This window comes from Mustela nivalis, assembly GCF_964662115.1.
Source record: "Mustela nivalis genome assembly, chromosome: 10".
In the NCBI taxonomy this organism is placed as follows: Eukaryota; Metazoa; Chordata; class Mammalia; order Carnivora; family Mustelidae; genus Mustela; species Mustela nivalis.
The window spans coordinates 66005918-66022430 of NC_139029.1; the positions used below are offsets into that span (position 1 = coordinate 66005918).

The 16513-nt window shown below is 38.1% G+C and overlaps 1 protein-coding gene across 2 annotated transcripts in view; it reads left to right on the top strand.

Moving 5' to 3' along the window:
- The window catches only part of ADGRL2 (adhesion G protein-coupled receptor L2), a 606730-nt gene that overhangs the window by 78242 nt on the left and 511975 nt on the right, over positions 1 to 16513 (top strand). The window lies entirely within an intron of this gene.

A 16513-nucleotide genomic window follows, 5' to 3' on the forward strand; every position in this document is an offset into this window, starting at 1 on the left:
AGGAAAGGCACCTGTACGTTAGAAGCCTGTCAGCCAAAGGCACGGGATGTAGCTTCCTTTCCTTAGTCCTTATTTCAACTGTACCAGAAGTAGAAATTATAATTGTGGCTGGAAAACTATGGCTGGCTGGAAAACACAAGACAGATACTTTTTACATGTAGGCTAGCCCACATTCGTCTTTGTTTAATATGCTGCAATTACAAGGCTATTACAAACAAATTAGTAGTATCACGAAAGAATTTTTAATGACTTACTGATTTCAATTATTGCCAAATACCTTCATCTAACCGTCACATCCTTAATTAAGAGACACCAGCGTGTGTGTTTATATAATCTCTTTGTTAAAATTATGCAATGGTGGCCTCAGCAGTTAGGGGCTGGTCCATTCATTAAGTAGACACAACCATCAAAGAGGTTAAGTCGATATTACAATAGAAGCAGGATATGGACACACCCAGTTTAACAATAGTGGGGAAGGAGGTGAACTTAACAAAGATATGATAAGAGGAAGGGGAAATATTGCTGCAATGCTTACTGATGGTCTGTAAACACTCCAGTTCATGTTTATTAAGCCTCTGACAGCTCACTTCAACAAAGACAGAATTAGATGTACATGCTAATGCCTTTTGCTCACAAATACTCCCAATGAGTATGACCCAAATCAGAGCATCTGACTTCAGTGGGTAACCATCTGTGATAGAGAGAGGAATGTTTCCTTCTGGGCTAGCCCAGAAATACCAACGGAGACAGGATTCCTGCAACTAGTCCTTGATTTTCACCTTCAATAAGTATTTACCTATCAAATTATGTGGTCTCCAAGCAGACTCATGCAGAGGTTTTAGAAAGAAACTTATAGCCCCTGATACACTGCTAATCATCCACAAAATATGACATGACATGTTTAAAGACCTCTGCTTGCCCTTATCCCTCTGTCATGTGATTTAGCCATTCCTCTCAATACTTTGAGCTAAGAGCTTTTAATGGCCAGGGAACATATTTAACTATGTGCAGAATAGTCAGTAGTCAATCAGTAAATATTTGCTGAATGAATAAGTAAATGAAGAAACATGTAAAAGTTAGTTTCTCATTTTTCTCGTTGCTAAAAGGAAGTAATCTTACTTGGGTAAGTAAGACAATTCATGTTCTTGATTTTTTTTTTAAGTGTAATTAATTTATCCCTAAAAATATAAACTACACTGTGCTACCCTAAATAACCTTCCTGATTAAGAGTAGTAAGAGTTAAGAAAATAAATAGCTAGCAAATTCAACTTCTCTAACTCTTATATTAACAAGAACTTTCTAAAGAGTTTCTAGTTGTATTTCAGTCTGTCCCCTCATCTCTCACTTCTCACCTCCTCGTAATTTATTCATCTTCTATACTCCAAATATTCCTATACACTTGTAGTAAATAAAATAATCAGTATCCTTTAAACATTTCTAATTGTGATCTTCTATTCTAACATATCTATTTTGTATTCAATGGATAAAATTCCATTTATCCATTCACTTCACATATATTGGTGAGTGTCTACCATGTGCAAGATAACCTATCAAAATTTAAGGATGCAACAGAAAACATTCAGTTTCTCTTTATGCCACATGTTTCAGAGTTCACCTAATCCCACCGGTTTGCTTTGATTTGGCCAGTGGTCCTAAATGATCATATAGCCTGAAGACGTGCCATTACGAGAATGATTCTGAATGTTGTCCGTGTTGTCCGTACCTAGGAACCTGTGACCATGTATGTAGTAAAACAGGTTCTGAATTTCATTCCCTTAGAATCAGGCTCAGTAGATCTGGCACAGAGCCCAGAAATCTGTGGCATTTCTCACAGGTATCCCAGGTAATTCTCAGGCAAGTGGTCTTTAGAACATACATTAAGAATCATTGTTTTAAGAATTAAATTTCCAGGTACAACATGTATCTTCTTTTACTTCCTCATTATATTTTCTCTATAAAACACAATTTAAATATTCCTGAATTGTGTTCTACAATTACAGAAGAATCTGTTGTGATCCATGAAGACTACTATAGTATTTTTTTTGTCCCTCTAAAAGGATGGGGATTAATGGGGATTATTAAATGTAATTTTTTTTAAAAAACTCACATTTTGATAAGAAAAATACTTTAATTGCCATCATTCAATTCTAAATTGATAATTTATTGTGAGGGAAATGATGGATTTTTGGTCATTTACTTTAACTATCATTTTACAGAATAATTTTCAGAAGTTTCCACTAAGTACTTTTTGAACAATTTCTTTTGTAATTTTCCCTCAAAATATTCCATTGGGTCCTAATATAAATCTTACCTAGGCCTTTAGAAAAGAGTAAGAGAAGTAAGATCTATTTTCCTTCTTATGTCAATAATGCCTTACTTCAAACTCTTTGAATGAATTATTTCTCTCTATAAGTCCTTCAGTAATAATAGCATCATGTTACGGGTTGTGGACAGAATGACATTATTTAAGGTCAGAGTAGATAGAAAAATCTGTGACCAGCCTCTACTTCTTCTATTAGGGTCTATCATCCTCCCTTAGAAATGTTGGCTTATTATTTCATAACAAGAGTTCCAGACATGATTTTCTTGCTACTAAGGTTGATAGTCATTTCATTAAGAAAATCTGATATAGGGGCACCAGGGGGGCTCAGTGGGTTAAGTCTCTGAGGTCATGACCTCAGGGTCCTGGGATTGAGCCCCGCATCCGGCTGGTAGCCTGCTTCCTCCTCTCTCTCTGCCTGCCTCTCTGCCTACTTGTGATCTCTCTCCCTCTGTCAAATAAATTAAAAAAAAAAAAAAAAAAAGAAAGAAAGAAAGAAAAGAAAATCTGATATATTTCTAACCTTTTCTAATTTGAATGTTGTCATTGTAGGATCTGGTGACTTTTTATTTTTCTTAATTCAAGGGTTTTTTGTTTTTTTTTTTTAATTCAAGTTTAATGAATATATAGTGTTATATTAGTTTCAGGTGCACAAGGTAGTGATTCAACAGTTCTATCCATTACTCAGTGCTCATCACAATAAATGTATGCTTAATCCCCTTTATCTCTTTTACCCATCCCCCCCAGACTCCTCCTCTCTGGTAACTATCAGTTTGTTCTCAGTAGTTAAGAGTCTGGTTCTTTGTTTCTCTTTCTTGCAAGTTTTGTTGTTGTTGTTGTTGTTGTTGTTTAAAATAAATCACTAATCCCCAAGCGGCTCTAGGAGATTTCAGTTGATATTAGCCTAAGGGCAACCTTCAGTCAAAGGTGGCATATTTAGACACTTTCTTTGCATAACAATACACATTTACTTTTTTTCCCCCTTTTTAAAAAGAACTTGTTTTAAGAGGCTCACTTGGAAACAGCTCATAGTAACAGGCAATTTTGAAATGTTCAGATTCTCTAAGTGTTCTAAAACATTCACCTGAATAATCCGGCTCACTAAAGACTGAAAGCCATTCTAGCTATTTGTGAAAACATTGTGTCCAACACCTGGTTATCCAACAAATATGTTAGGACCAATCAAAATAAAATGAACCATAACATCTCCCCCTCTAAAAACAATCACAAAATGGATTTTAATTTTGAAAATTTTAAAGACTAAATAAATTTGAAATGCTGTTTTAAAATATATATTTCCACATGATAATATGCCCTTGGGCCTGGAAACAATTACAATAAAATTTTGTGGAGAAAACCCCCCACTGGTTTTGTGGTGGCATTTCTGCCATGGTTCCAATTAGAACTCCTATAAATCTTGGAATTGAGCAAATAGGGAAATAAAATCCTCATAAAATACTTGTCTGTATCCAAGCCGAAAAAATGAATTTGGATAGGATTCCAAGTCAAACTTTCTAACTTGTTGAAGTTGATCCATTATACCTGTTTTCCAAACTGTGGCAATTTACCTAAATAGTTCCAAGTTAGAATATATACTTCGATCTTTCCTTTTTAAATGAAATCATAATAATTTTGACCCAATGTAGCCATTTTGACCAATATAGCCATTTCCCCACATTTGGTTCTGTTAAGAGTCACAAATAAATAAACAATTGAAATAGTTCCTCCACAAATAATGCTGAGGCAGAGAATGCAGGGATTCTGGGCACTGGGAGCCAGGGCCAGACCAGGCAGTGGAAGTCCGCCTCAAAAGTGGACAAAGAAACTTTTGATCAACACCTTTACAATAGTAAAATGTAAGGTAGAGCACATTTACACTTTTTAGGACTGTTGAGCAGCAACCTCATGAAGAAAATCTTCTTTATCTTTTTAAATGTCATAATTGCATAATTATGAATGCTATGCAAATGATCTATTACTTGCTGAATGACGAATCCAAAATACTAAGCATCCTTAAACTTTGGAAAATGCATGAAAACCTTTAGGACAGTGTTTTCAAATGATGGATAGAGGTAAATACAAATGCTTTCTGGAACCATGGGCAAAGCCTTTGAAGAAACTTTTTTTTTAAAGATTTTATTTATTTATTTGATAGAGAGAGAGATTACAAGCAGGCAGAGAAAGGGGGAAGCAGGCTCCCCGCTGAGTAGAGAGCCCGATGCAGAGTTCGATCCCAGGACCCTGAGATCATGACCTGAGCCAAAGGCAGCAGCTTAACCCACTGAGCCACCCAGGCGCCCATGAAGAAACATCTTTAAACAGGAAAATCCCCTGAGGAAAGACCTGACTCACTTTATAAACGAAAAATGCTGTCAAGAGGCAGAGAGAGCCCATCTTATAGTTTCAGTTCATCTAAGCCCATCAGAGTTGACACCACTAAAGTATGTGTCTCACAGTGAAAGCATCTCACCGGTGAAGGTCTACCTGCCTTCACTGTCTTCTAGAAATATGTTACTGGAAAAGGAAAGTATTCTTCATCTACCCTAAGCAGTCCAGAAAGTAAATACACTCATAACTAGGCAATGTTTTTGTCAGTAGGCCTGTGATTGTAATGAAAGTTCATAATCCTTTTCTTTTCTTGTAAATACTCACTTACAGATATTAAAATTATATACAGACAAGGAAAGAAAATCAGAAAGAAAAAAGAGAAAGAGAGAAGAAACCACTGGCCTATAATCTGCTTTTTGATCATTTACCAATAATGCCAAAGTGAAAACAGATAATTAAATTAGATAATGCTTTGGATTGGAAATACACATTTAAAGCACTCTATTTGAAAACGTTAATATCATAATTCTCATCAGCATATTAGATATCATCCTTTCTCCAAAAGACTTCAATCTCATGTCTATCTTCTATGCTTCAGTTTTTGTGAAAGGCTTTTTGTTGTTGTTGTTTTAAGTTGTTAAGTTGTTGTTTTAAGTTTTCTATCTGTCCTCTGTCAACAATCCATCCACCTATGTAAATGTCTATATCTCTATATTTACTAGATACCTTCTAAAATTGGAGGAAAGAAGCCTTTTCAAATACCTTACCAAAAACCTCCCATACTAATAAAATCAAGTCAAAATTATAAGAAAATGAGTTCGTCTTCTAGGTTTGCAGCAGGAGACACCTCTACCCTTTTCACGGACTTCAACTCAGCATGATTTTCCATGTTTTCTCAGTGTTCTTTTGCTTATGAGATAAAGTGTGTTGTCTCATCCACCAACATTGCAGTGATGTTAACACAAGGAGTTTTGATTTAAGAATCTTTATGTGGCATAATTATACATTCTGTCCAGGATGCTATTGATGGGAAGCAAACTATTTCTCTCCTTCCATTGTCACGCTTGGTGGAAAGGCCAGATAGGTCCAGTAGCTAAAACTACAAAAGAAGCTCTCCCAGGTCATTGGTGGGAAGTTCAGTATTACTGCATCCCCAATAGCGGCTGCTTCTGTTTGAACTCAGGGTTATGAAAGATGAACTACATTAAAAGCTAAATCATTAAATATCCACTGAGTAAAAGCACTGTGGTGTGTTCCCTGCTTAAATCACCAGCATCTGTCTTCTCACATGCAAAGAGTTGCTCTTTACAATCATGTAGTGAAAACACTGACAGAAGGGCCAAGGCTGAAACCGCACAAAAAACCTCAAACAGCATCTTTTGGGTTTTCAGTTGGTGAGTAAACGATCATCAGCAAATATTCAGCAGTGGAACTAAAGCACAACATTGCATTTAACACAGCTATAAAATATTTAGGAATGCATAATCCCTTTAGAGCCTCAGGTTTTTTTCCTTCTATTATGTGTTTATTCTTCAGGAAAAGAAAAACAACTGTTTAAATTATGTCCACCTAATACCTCAGATTTACTGCAAAGCCTACAATTTGCTGGTTTCCTTTTACTATTGATCCTCCTGTTACTTATGGGGATGTGAACATCGTAACCCGAGATATAGCTCATACTTATTCAAAACTAAAACTGTACAGTAATAGATGCCGTAAAGTAAGGTTGCAGGACCGTTAGAAAAATTAGACCCTTCTCATCTACTTGAATTAGGTGGCAGAATCATCTCAAATGGCAATTATAACTATGCTATCCACTCCCCGCTCGGCTCAGCTTTAGAGTGGTAAGTACACTCACGAGTGCAAGCCGTGTCATAAGACAAAGGTCTTTATCTTTATGCCGCACGTGCTTTCATGGTGCCTTGGCCCACCGTGGGTTTGTACTATCCACCCAAGTGTTGGACCTGTCATGCCGGGGTTGCACTAGCTGCCAGTGTCGTGGCAAGATACTGGAGGTAACCACAGAGCATCTCAACCACGTGCTCTTTTCCCCTCCCCTGAATATACAGTCTACCGATCATTTTTATGATATGCTTATTTTGAAAATGTATCCTGTCATGTCTTTCCGACACTTGTCTCTGCTGGAAACATATTACTTTCTATAGACGGTAGAAAGAGGGCCTCTAAAGTGTTCTGAGTAGTTATACTTACAGACTCATTTCACTCAACAGATGAAAGGAAGAATTTTCTTTTCATTTCTATTAAAAGATGTCATAAAATTATTTTTGCATCAGTCATAGAACAAATGAAATTGAGAGGAAAAAATTTTTCATGAGTGCTCTACTTATTTTAAAAATACCTGAAAGTTTAAAAGAGCACATATTTTTATTTTTTAAAATTTATGTTCTTTTTTTTTAAAAAAAAAGATTTTATTTATTTACTTGACAGAGAGAGAGAGATCACAAGTAGGCAGAGAGGTAGGCAGAGGGAGAGGGGGAAGCAGGCTCCCCGCTGAGCAGAGAGCCTGATATGGGGCTCGATCCCAGGACCCTGGGATTATAACCTCAGCCAAAGGCAGACGCTTAACCATCCAAGCCCACCCACGTGACCCAAGAACACACATTTTTTAAAAATAATGATAAAAAGATGAAAGACACACATTTTTATATCTGTCAAACTTCTTTTTTATCGGAATTGTGATGTATTTTATCATAAGAACAAATCTACCTTTTCATTGTTCTATTAAATGGCATGTACATCTAGTAAGAATACCAGGGAATATCTTATACACATGATGCACTATTTTCTTTAGTGAAGAAGCAATTATACTCTTGTAATGAACTCTGAGGACTTGGAAGATCATCTTATTGTGTGACCTTAGGAACATATTTATCAGCTATTGGCCACCATTTGCTCATTAGTGCTGTGGCAATAATAGTGCCAATCTCATATATGTGTGAGAATAAAATAATAAAATAAGTAGTTATCATAATACCTGGCACATATTAACCTCTCAGAATAAGTGAAATGTTGGTTTTGTTCCAAAACACATATAGTATGTTTCAAAACTTTACTATGCAGTTTACCATGTTTCTTACAGCTTCTTCTCCTTCCCTGCTTTGCTAGGCATTTCCTAAAAAGACTTCTTTTTATAGCTTCTCATTCCACATGTTTTATCCACTGGAAATCTTTCTGAGACCAACCAGTGAGACCAACTTGCAAATATATTAACAGAAAACATATATGGCATGCGGTTACCTCTTTGGGGACATAAATAGACAAATAGAAAATGTCACTAATGTCACAGTGTCATGTTTTAGAAGAAATACAAATCTCTGTGAACTGCTGGACATGATTTTGCTAACACAAAAAAGAAAAGACAATTTTCACAAAATTAAACTTAACCCTCTGGGACATGGTTATCCTCATGTTTGCTGCTTTTAAGATTTTATTGGCTTATACTCACATTCAGGTCAAACTGAAAATAGTCAAATATTATTTAGTAGCAATAGAGGGGGATTGAGGGTAAGGCAGGCATGCTCAGGACGTTGTCTAGAGCACAGAAGCACGATATATACCTATTATTCAATACTGTCTCATCATTGTGTTAAAAAAGATACATCCAGACAACCCAGAATGTTCCCTGGACAGAAATGAGGTTTTAGAACTATAAGAGTTTGTGTCCTTAAGAGGAAGAAACATAAGTTGGTCATAATTTATAATGGATTCTGTAACACAGATTCTGAATACTGATACTCTAGCACAACTACAAGAATCGTTCAGTGCAGTGTTTCGAATCTTTGTCAATCAACTTCCTCTTATTTTCCCGTCCCAATAATAATGTTCTACACATCCACGTGCTGTATAAATAACAAAGATAGAAGCATAAGTATTTCACGGCAAAATGTTACCTGAAATGTAAAAAAAAAAAAACCACTTAATTAATTCTTAAACCACTCAGACTAATTTCATCAGAGATTAAGTCATTCAACAAGTAGTGTCATTATTGAAGCCAAGGTTAAATTGCTCCTTCTAAAAAATATAAAGCCAATCTTTAAAGAGCTTTACAAAAATGAAAGAACTGATTGATCTTGCCTCACTCTCCTGCTGAAAGAAAAGCGATCTAACCATCTACCCAACATATCAGGCTTTCTATCTAGTTACTTGCTTTTTTCAGTACTGGTTACAAAGTTTCCAAGGACAATACATTTGAGTATGATAGTGCACATTCATTTCATATGGACACATCAGTTTCTTCTCATTTTTTGGAGGAGGATGAATTTTGTCACTGAACATTCCAAACGTATGTTGCTCAAAAGGAGTCCATTGCTCACCAACACTTACGGAAATCCTGAGCTTAGGTATCCGAGAGCCTGCAAAAAAGGATGAAGCATCACCCCACAACGGCCATCTGTTGAGTGTTTTCCCGACAGCTGTATCTCTTGGCCATCACAAATATAGAGCATCACAAGAGGCACGAAGGAAGTGCACAGCCGTCAGACACAGAGGAAAATTCCATGTTCATCTGTGAAACAACATTGCTTTTAATTGCCCCATAATGATTTTCTAACAGACACAATGGTATGTAGTGCAGTCTTAGAGTTGATTTAAAGCACACAATAAACCACAGTGCAGCTGAAAAACCAATTGAGACTTCTTAGTGCCAGGAAGGTTTTTGTCCTACGTGAATACTTAAGAGCAATTTTCACCAGCTACTCTGTCCACAGTCTACTTTTACCAAAAATAACTGCCTCTATCATTGTGCCGGGGCAGTTTTGAAAAGTAAGTGCACATTTTTATTTCAAATATCAGTGAAGTTAAGCTTCGGTTTCATTTTTAATCTTTGGGATATACAATTCTAAAATAAATTCATTGGCGAGGTGATGGCCCCAAATCTCACTTTTCTGATTTTTTTTTTTAACAGTAAAAGTTTTTATTCTTAGCCTTCAGTGTAAAAGTCCAACCATCATCAGACTTTGCTTCTTCCGGAACATTCTCTGACACAATAATTGAGGTAGTATTGAGATGGAGGAATTGACTCCTCAGACACTGAAATCCTTGCCTTTTTAATGCGAGTCATTAATAACAACACTAGAAACTATTATTATTTGAGGCCCCACTATGGGGCAGTCTTCCTATGAGGACTTCAGAGCCTTCTGGAACTTGAAAAATTCCAGTCAAAACGACACTTTATGCGAAAGTGTGATACGCTGTTTCTGGGAATTCAGTTGTCAGAATATGATGGATTAATCAGCAGAGGCTTTCTAAATCCCCCGCTCCATTCCATTCTGGAGCATAAAAGAAAAGAGAGACACAGAAAGACAGAGAGAGAGAAAGAAAGGAACTTCAAAAGATCAACGCTTTCACACTTTCCTTTAATCACATCACCGTTATTATAATAACCAACATATGTCAACCCTATCACATACATACACTGAACACAAACATACACGTGCACATGCACACACACTCACGCATGTAAACTCTTGTTTTCTTCACCAATTGCCAGATCGCACTTATTTGTACACTGTCATGTTACAACCTGTAACTGCTACTCAGTAGTGTGGCACCAAGAGGTATTTGGTGCCACATCAAATATTGTACCCAAATTAAAAACAAAAACAAAAACAAATCTGTGCAAAGTGCATTAGGTACATTTTGGACTCATTATTTTTCAGGGGAAGAAAATCTATGCCAAAATGAACCCCACATGCCATTAAGTGATATTTTTTGAGAAAAAAAAAATCAGAGTCACCTACCCAGGATGGCACAAAATCCTGGAAAATACACTTTTGACTCCTACTACCTACATTTGTGAACTCTTCATAATGCATTCCACAATCAGCTTGTTCTCCAATGCCCCGCTATTTTTGGTAGTAAGGCCCGTCTATGGACCTAACTTCCTGGTTCCACTACTTCACTGTGAGTAACAGTGACAGACCATAGCTATTGTGCTGTCACGTGGATGCTACTGTTACTTCTTTTTTTAATCCAATAGATATTTGCACTCTTGTAGTCTCTTATTTTCGGAAAACATTCTCTTGTTTAAAAAAAATTGGGGGGTGCCTGGGTGGTTCAGTGGGTCAAGCCTCTGCATTCGGCTCAGGTCATGATCTCAGGGTCCTGGGATCAAGCCCCGCATCGGGCTCTCTGCTCAGCAGGGAGCCTGCTCCCCAGCCCCGCGCCTGTCTCTCTGCCTACTTGTGCTCTCTCTTTCTGTAAAATAAAAAAATGGAATATCTTAATATATATATATATATTTTTTTTAATTGTGTACACAATCCAAAGAGCCAAACCTAGACTATTCAGTAATTTGGGAAGGGAGGAAGAGGGCATAGATAAGGCGTAAATCTGCTCAAAGAGTACTCCTTGTCCCTAAATCAGTAGTGGGACAGGATTTCAGCCCACCCTCAGTGCCTTGCCCATCAGAAGCACAACCCTCACTCCTACTGGGCAAAATCAGTTGCCTAAAGAACGCATACATCAAATGTCTACTTCCTTCAGAGCAATCCTCATCTATGACTAAAGCATTCTTCAATCTCTCTCTCTCTCTTTACATTTTATTTATTTATTTGACAGACAGAGATCACAAGTAGGCAGAGAAGCAGGCAGAGGGAGAGGAGGAAGCAGGCTCCTTGCTGAGCAGAGCCTGATGCGGGGCTCGATCCCAGGATCCTGAGACCATGACCTTAGCTGAAGACAGAGGCTCAACCCACTGAGCCAGACAGGCACTCTCAATCTCTCTCTTAAAACAATAGTTTCCGTACACCAAGCAATGCAGGCACTGTGGACTTTTTTCTAATATGAGGACAATAAGGACCATGAAATTATATGCATCTATAAATGGAACGAATAAGTACAGAGTGCCTCACAGGTGCCAGCAATGTTTTGGATAGTGGAGAAGAAGGGGCAAACACATGATGTAAAGCCACCGACCTTGTCTATTTTATGTTGTTAACAGGAGAGACAGATGAGCAAACACTGGCCCGGTAGTCGCAAATTCTGGGCAAAGATTAAAGCTGAGTAAGGAAACAGAGAGAAATGGAAGTGGGGAGGAGGGTTTGCTGGGCCGGGGGGCTGGGGGCTGGGGCTTTAAACAGTGTGATTAGAGAAGCCCCGCCTCTTGTGGCTGGGTTTGAGTGGAGAGCTCTGCCAGTGTCTCGGGGAATAGACTTCCAGTCACTGGAACGGCGGGTGCAAAGGCAAGAAGGTGGGAAGAGGCATGGTGTGCGTCAGGAACGGGCTGTTTCTGAAGGCCTTTGTGGCATGTTGGTGTACAAATTGCCAAGGCTTCGTTCTTGTAAAGGCTGACTCGTATTCTAAGATTAGGGCTTTGCTCCTTCCTCCCACCCCCCACTGATGTTAACATGTCTTTTCTTTAAAGAAATGATGTAAGATTTCAATGTTAGTTGTGTGTGTGTGTTTTAAATAGCCTGACTTGGCAATATAAAATGTTGGCAACCTTATGTTGTTCTTTTTCTTTCCTTCCCCCAAAGTAATTCATGAAATACAAAACTCTGTTAAGCTCTGGCTTAAGACGACATGTATTTAAAGTGCCAAGTCCCTCCCGGTCCCCACACCGGGCCCATGGAAAAGTCCATCTCAATGGGATCCTTCGTGTTTGTTTTATTTTACTAATGTTCGAACGTAGTTCTTATTTTCCAGGTTTATTCTGAATGAGAAGGGAAACACTGGGCTTCAAAAATGCACATTTTGTGTGTTTGGTTTATTTTAGTTTGTTTTTAACATGAAAAAGCGGTAGTAAAATCTATCCCTGATTCTTTAATAAAACAGCATGTCAGCAGAACAGGTACGGGAAATGGGGCCCTCCCAAGATCTTTTATAGTCTGATATCAAAATTAAATTGGGACGTTGAGAACATCTGGGCCTCTCCTCCTTCTCTATCTCCCCCCAGGATTTCCAAGGGATATCCCTGTTTGTTTTGTGTTTGTGTTTTGGGGGTAAGGTGGAGAGTCTGGAACTGTTTTTTGCTTTTTTTTTTGTTTTGTTTTTCTTTTTTTTTCTTTTTTTCCTTTTTTTTTCTTTTTTTCTTCAAGGGGAAAAGGGAAAACCAGATATTTTCAAGGGAATTGACTAGTAGTGGCCAGTATAACAAAGAAACCCCACTAAGCCTAACCACAACCTGACAGAATGAAAAGTGACTCCAGAGCTGCCACTCACCACAAATCCCCACGAAACATGCCAGGAAATCAGCTGAAAGCAGTAGAGAGGCTGCTTCTCAAGGGCCACAAACATGACCTCCAGAGATTCTTCTGGTCCCATTCAAATTCAAAGCTTCAAAAGGAGGGGGCTGCTGGTGGTGGTGGAAACTGGAGACTGAGAATTAGCAGCCCTGTGATCACTTTCAGGGTTATGATGAAACTGATTTAAAATGCAAAACCACGTTCCATTGTAAACACCCAGGCAAACTGGAAGCTGAGGAGAAGTAGGATTTCATTTAGTGATTTTCAGTTTCAGGATTGCAACCCTGGGGAGGGTGGAAAGATCCACGCTATTTATTTTTCCAGAACTGAGATTGCCTGTTCTTTTTTTGTAGGATCAGTGAACATGGACTGATACATTACTTCTTTGGGCTTCCATGCTAATAAGGCATACTTCCCACAGAATCTGACAGAAAGGATGAATACCTTGCCCTGCTAATGGTTAATTTGTAGTGGCATGTGTATTTCTTGAATGTTCATGAAGTTTTCTAATTCATCAGCACACAATTGGGCTTTTTTTCCTCCCTTTACACAGAATGAAATGCCGAGAGGGCAAGAGGTTCAGGGTGTTGTATTATCCCTCAGCCAATGTATTTACTACCCAAAAGTTATGGCTAATTTTTTTTTTCTACCTCAGGAACAAAATTGTTTTTCAGCAAATAATTTAGTACTGACCACACTTTCAAATGTTTATTACTGTCGAATCTGTCGCAGATTGCATCAAGCCACAGAGATGCTAATCTATCTCATGTATTTGAAACTCCTCTGGGAAACATATATTTGGGCTTACTGCTGAGTGAACATGACTGTTAGGATTATAGAGACCATACAGAGTGAAGAAAAGCAGCATCGCTTTTCTGACTGGAAAGTAAACAATAGGGTGATTGTTGGCTTACACATTGGGGCCAATAGCCCTACTGCTGAGGAGCTCTATGTAAAAACCAAGATCAGCAAGCAGTCTTGATGTTTTCTTCTTGGAGTTGGATGTTGTCAAGGATTCAGATGAGCCACCCCAGTGAGTATGCAGGAAACAAAACAGGATATTCTTGTTTAAGGACTGCTTTCTGTAATTATGTTGATTTTTTATGCGACACTTGAACTTTTAAAAACTCAAGGATGCCTAAGAAGCACTCCAGAGGAGAATAAATGATTGGGATTTTGTCTTAAGTGAAATGTTATCTTGCGTTCTTAACAACATTAACTTGTTTGTATTTGTGAGGGGGTCTAGGAATTAAGTATACTTAGACTATGCCTGTTGTGTCTCCCTACCTCTCCCCCTTCCACCACCACCACCATTTTCAAACAGGAGGTCAAGCTGTCTTTGGAACATCTTATTTCCTGCTTGGAAAAGGCACTGGATTGTATAATTGTCTGACAGGAAAGTTTCAAGAATACCAGGAGTTTCCCCTGAAGGCTTGAGGGGGTAAATGTGCAGCATCTATAAAGTTCTTTCCTTTGAGCTATCATGAGCTGTTCCATTGTTGTGTATACAAAGTCTTCAGAATGGAAACAGCTAAACTAAACTGTAAATACTCTAAGGAAAAGCGGCTTTGGAAATATGTGCTGTGGGCTTGCTTGGAAACATTGTACTTTTATCTGTCCTTCCTTGCTGAGGAAGGAACATCTGGTTCAGCCACTTGCCGGTGAATGCTATCATGCTACAGACATCCGGTTACTCCTTTCCCACCCAAATATCAGTTCTGTGTATTAGACACGGGATGTAACATATTTGTATGCCAAGAAATCTGATTTGGTGACAATTATTTTGCCCTTTATTTTAACAAAATTACTTCATGCTCCCTTTCTTTAATCAAAATGCCATGCAATTTCCTCTTTCACTTGAATAATTCTAATAATTTTACAACACAATGAAAGGATTATAGATTAGCACAGGTCAATCTCCTCCATATTCTCCTTATTTTTCTTAAGATTCCAATCCACAAAAGGTCTTGGACCACATAATACTTCCGGGTCAAGGACACCACAAGGTCTCCTTGCAAAAGCACCCCGCTGAGCAATCATATTCCAATGGCAGTGTGCCCTGAGTTTTAACCATTGTGATTCAATGAAGAAAATGAAATGTAAACTAGATGTTAACTGCCGACTTTAGTCAGGGACGCGCTGAGAATGCTGATTTCACTCTAGGGGTGAGGCTTATAGGATAGAATGTAAAATGGAGCTTGGGGGTCACCCTGACTGGGTTTGAATGCCGATTCTACCATTCCGCAGCAGATTACTCAGTGTTTCTTTCCCTTGGTTTTCTCCTTTATAAAAGAAAGATCATAATCTTTCTAATTATGCATTGCTGCATAACAAAACATCCCAAAACTTGGTTTAGACCATGTAAGTTTATACTAGCGATTTATTATTATCCTTCACTTTTCTATGAATGACTACACTCCATTGGGTGGGTCTCATTTGGGGTTGGTTACTTCGTGGGGTCAGATACTCACTGGATAGTAGACTTGAGGGGGCTGGCTATCCAATATACTTCATTCCCACTGTGGGCTGACAGCTGACTTGAGACTCACTTTACACCTCCCTTCTCTATGTGGCTTGAGCTTTCTCACAGGACAGAAACCTTAGTCTGACTTCTCACATGGCAGCTCAAGGTTCCAAAGGAAAAAGGCTGAAGTCCAGACCTACCCTATTGTCTCTTCTGCCCTATTTATTCATCAAGCAAGACACTAAGGCCAGCTCAGACTCATAGGGAGAGAAGATAAACTCTACCTCTCAATTTCAGGAGTAGCTAATGATTTCCCGCCATCTTCAATCTACCACAGATACCATATCTACCACATAGAATTTTGTATATGAATTAAGTAATTCATCTATGGAAAGTTCCTAGACCAGTGTCTGATGCTGGTAATATATTTTCAATAAAAGTCAGTTATTTTTATATTCTAGTCCTGACACCATTATATTCTTCTTCTTCACATTTATTGCTATTTGAATTTACTTGTAATAATGTTTGTATTTATGTATATATGGGTTTATTTTCTCTCACCTATCCAAATATAAACTTCACAACCACAGTGACTTCAATTTTTTTCCCCTCAGGGCCTAGATAAATGCCTGGTATATAATAAGAGTATCACGAATGTTTGTTGAATGAATAAGTGAGCAAAACCCTGACAAATATAGAACTTGGATGTTTGGTTGTGGAAAATGGGAGTGTGATCGGGGTTGGGGGAATATTATGATCAGAGAGAAGAGCAGAGAAGATTGACATTCTGATTTATTTAAATGTTTTAGAAATTAAGATATCATCTGTTATCTGGCATAGCTTTTAACTGAAACTGTCTTAAGAAACACAAATATATGAACAAGTCCCACTTTGCCTCCAGAACAGCCAACAACTGGCACAATTTGAAAACCGCCCTGTGCCACCCATGGGCCTTAGAATCTGAGAGGCCTGGGTTTAAGTCCTTGCTTTGTTATCTGCTTATCTGCTTGCTTACCGACCTGACAAGTTTTTGTAAACTTCTCTGTGTTGTAAATCTGCAAAATCAGGCAACAAGGCATACCTCATGGGGTTCCTATGAGAATTAAAAACAATTAACAAAGGGTTTCAACACAAGTACAGGACACAACTGATAAACATGTACTAATATCTAAAAATATTGATGATAAAGAAACTATT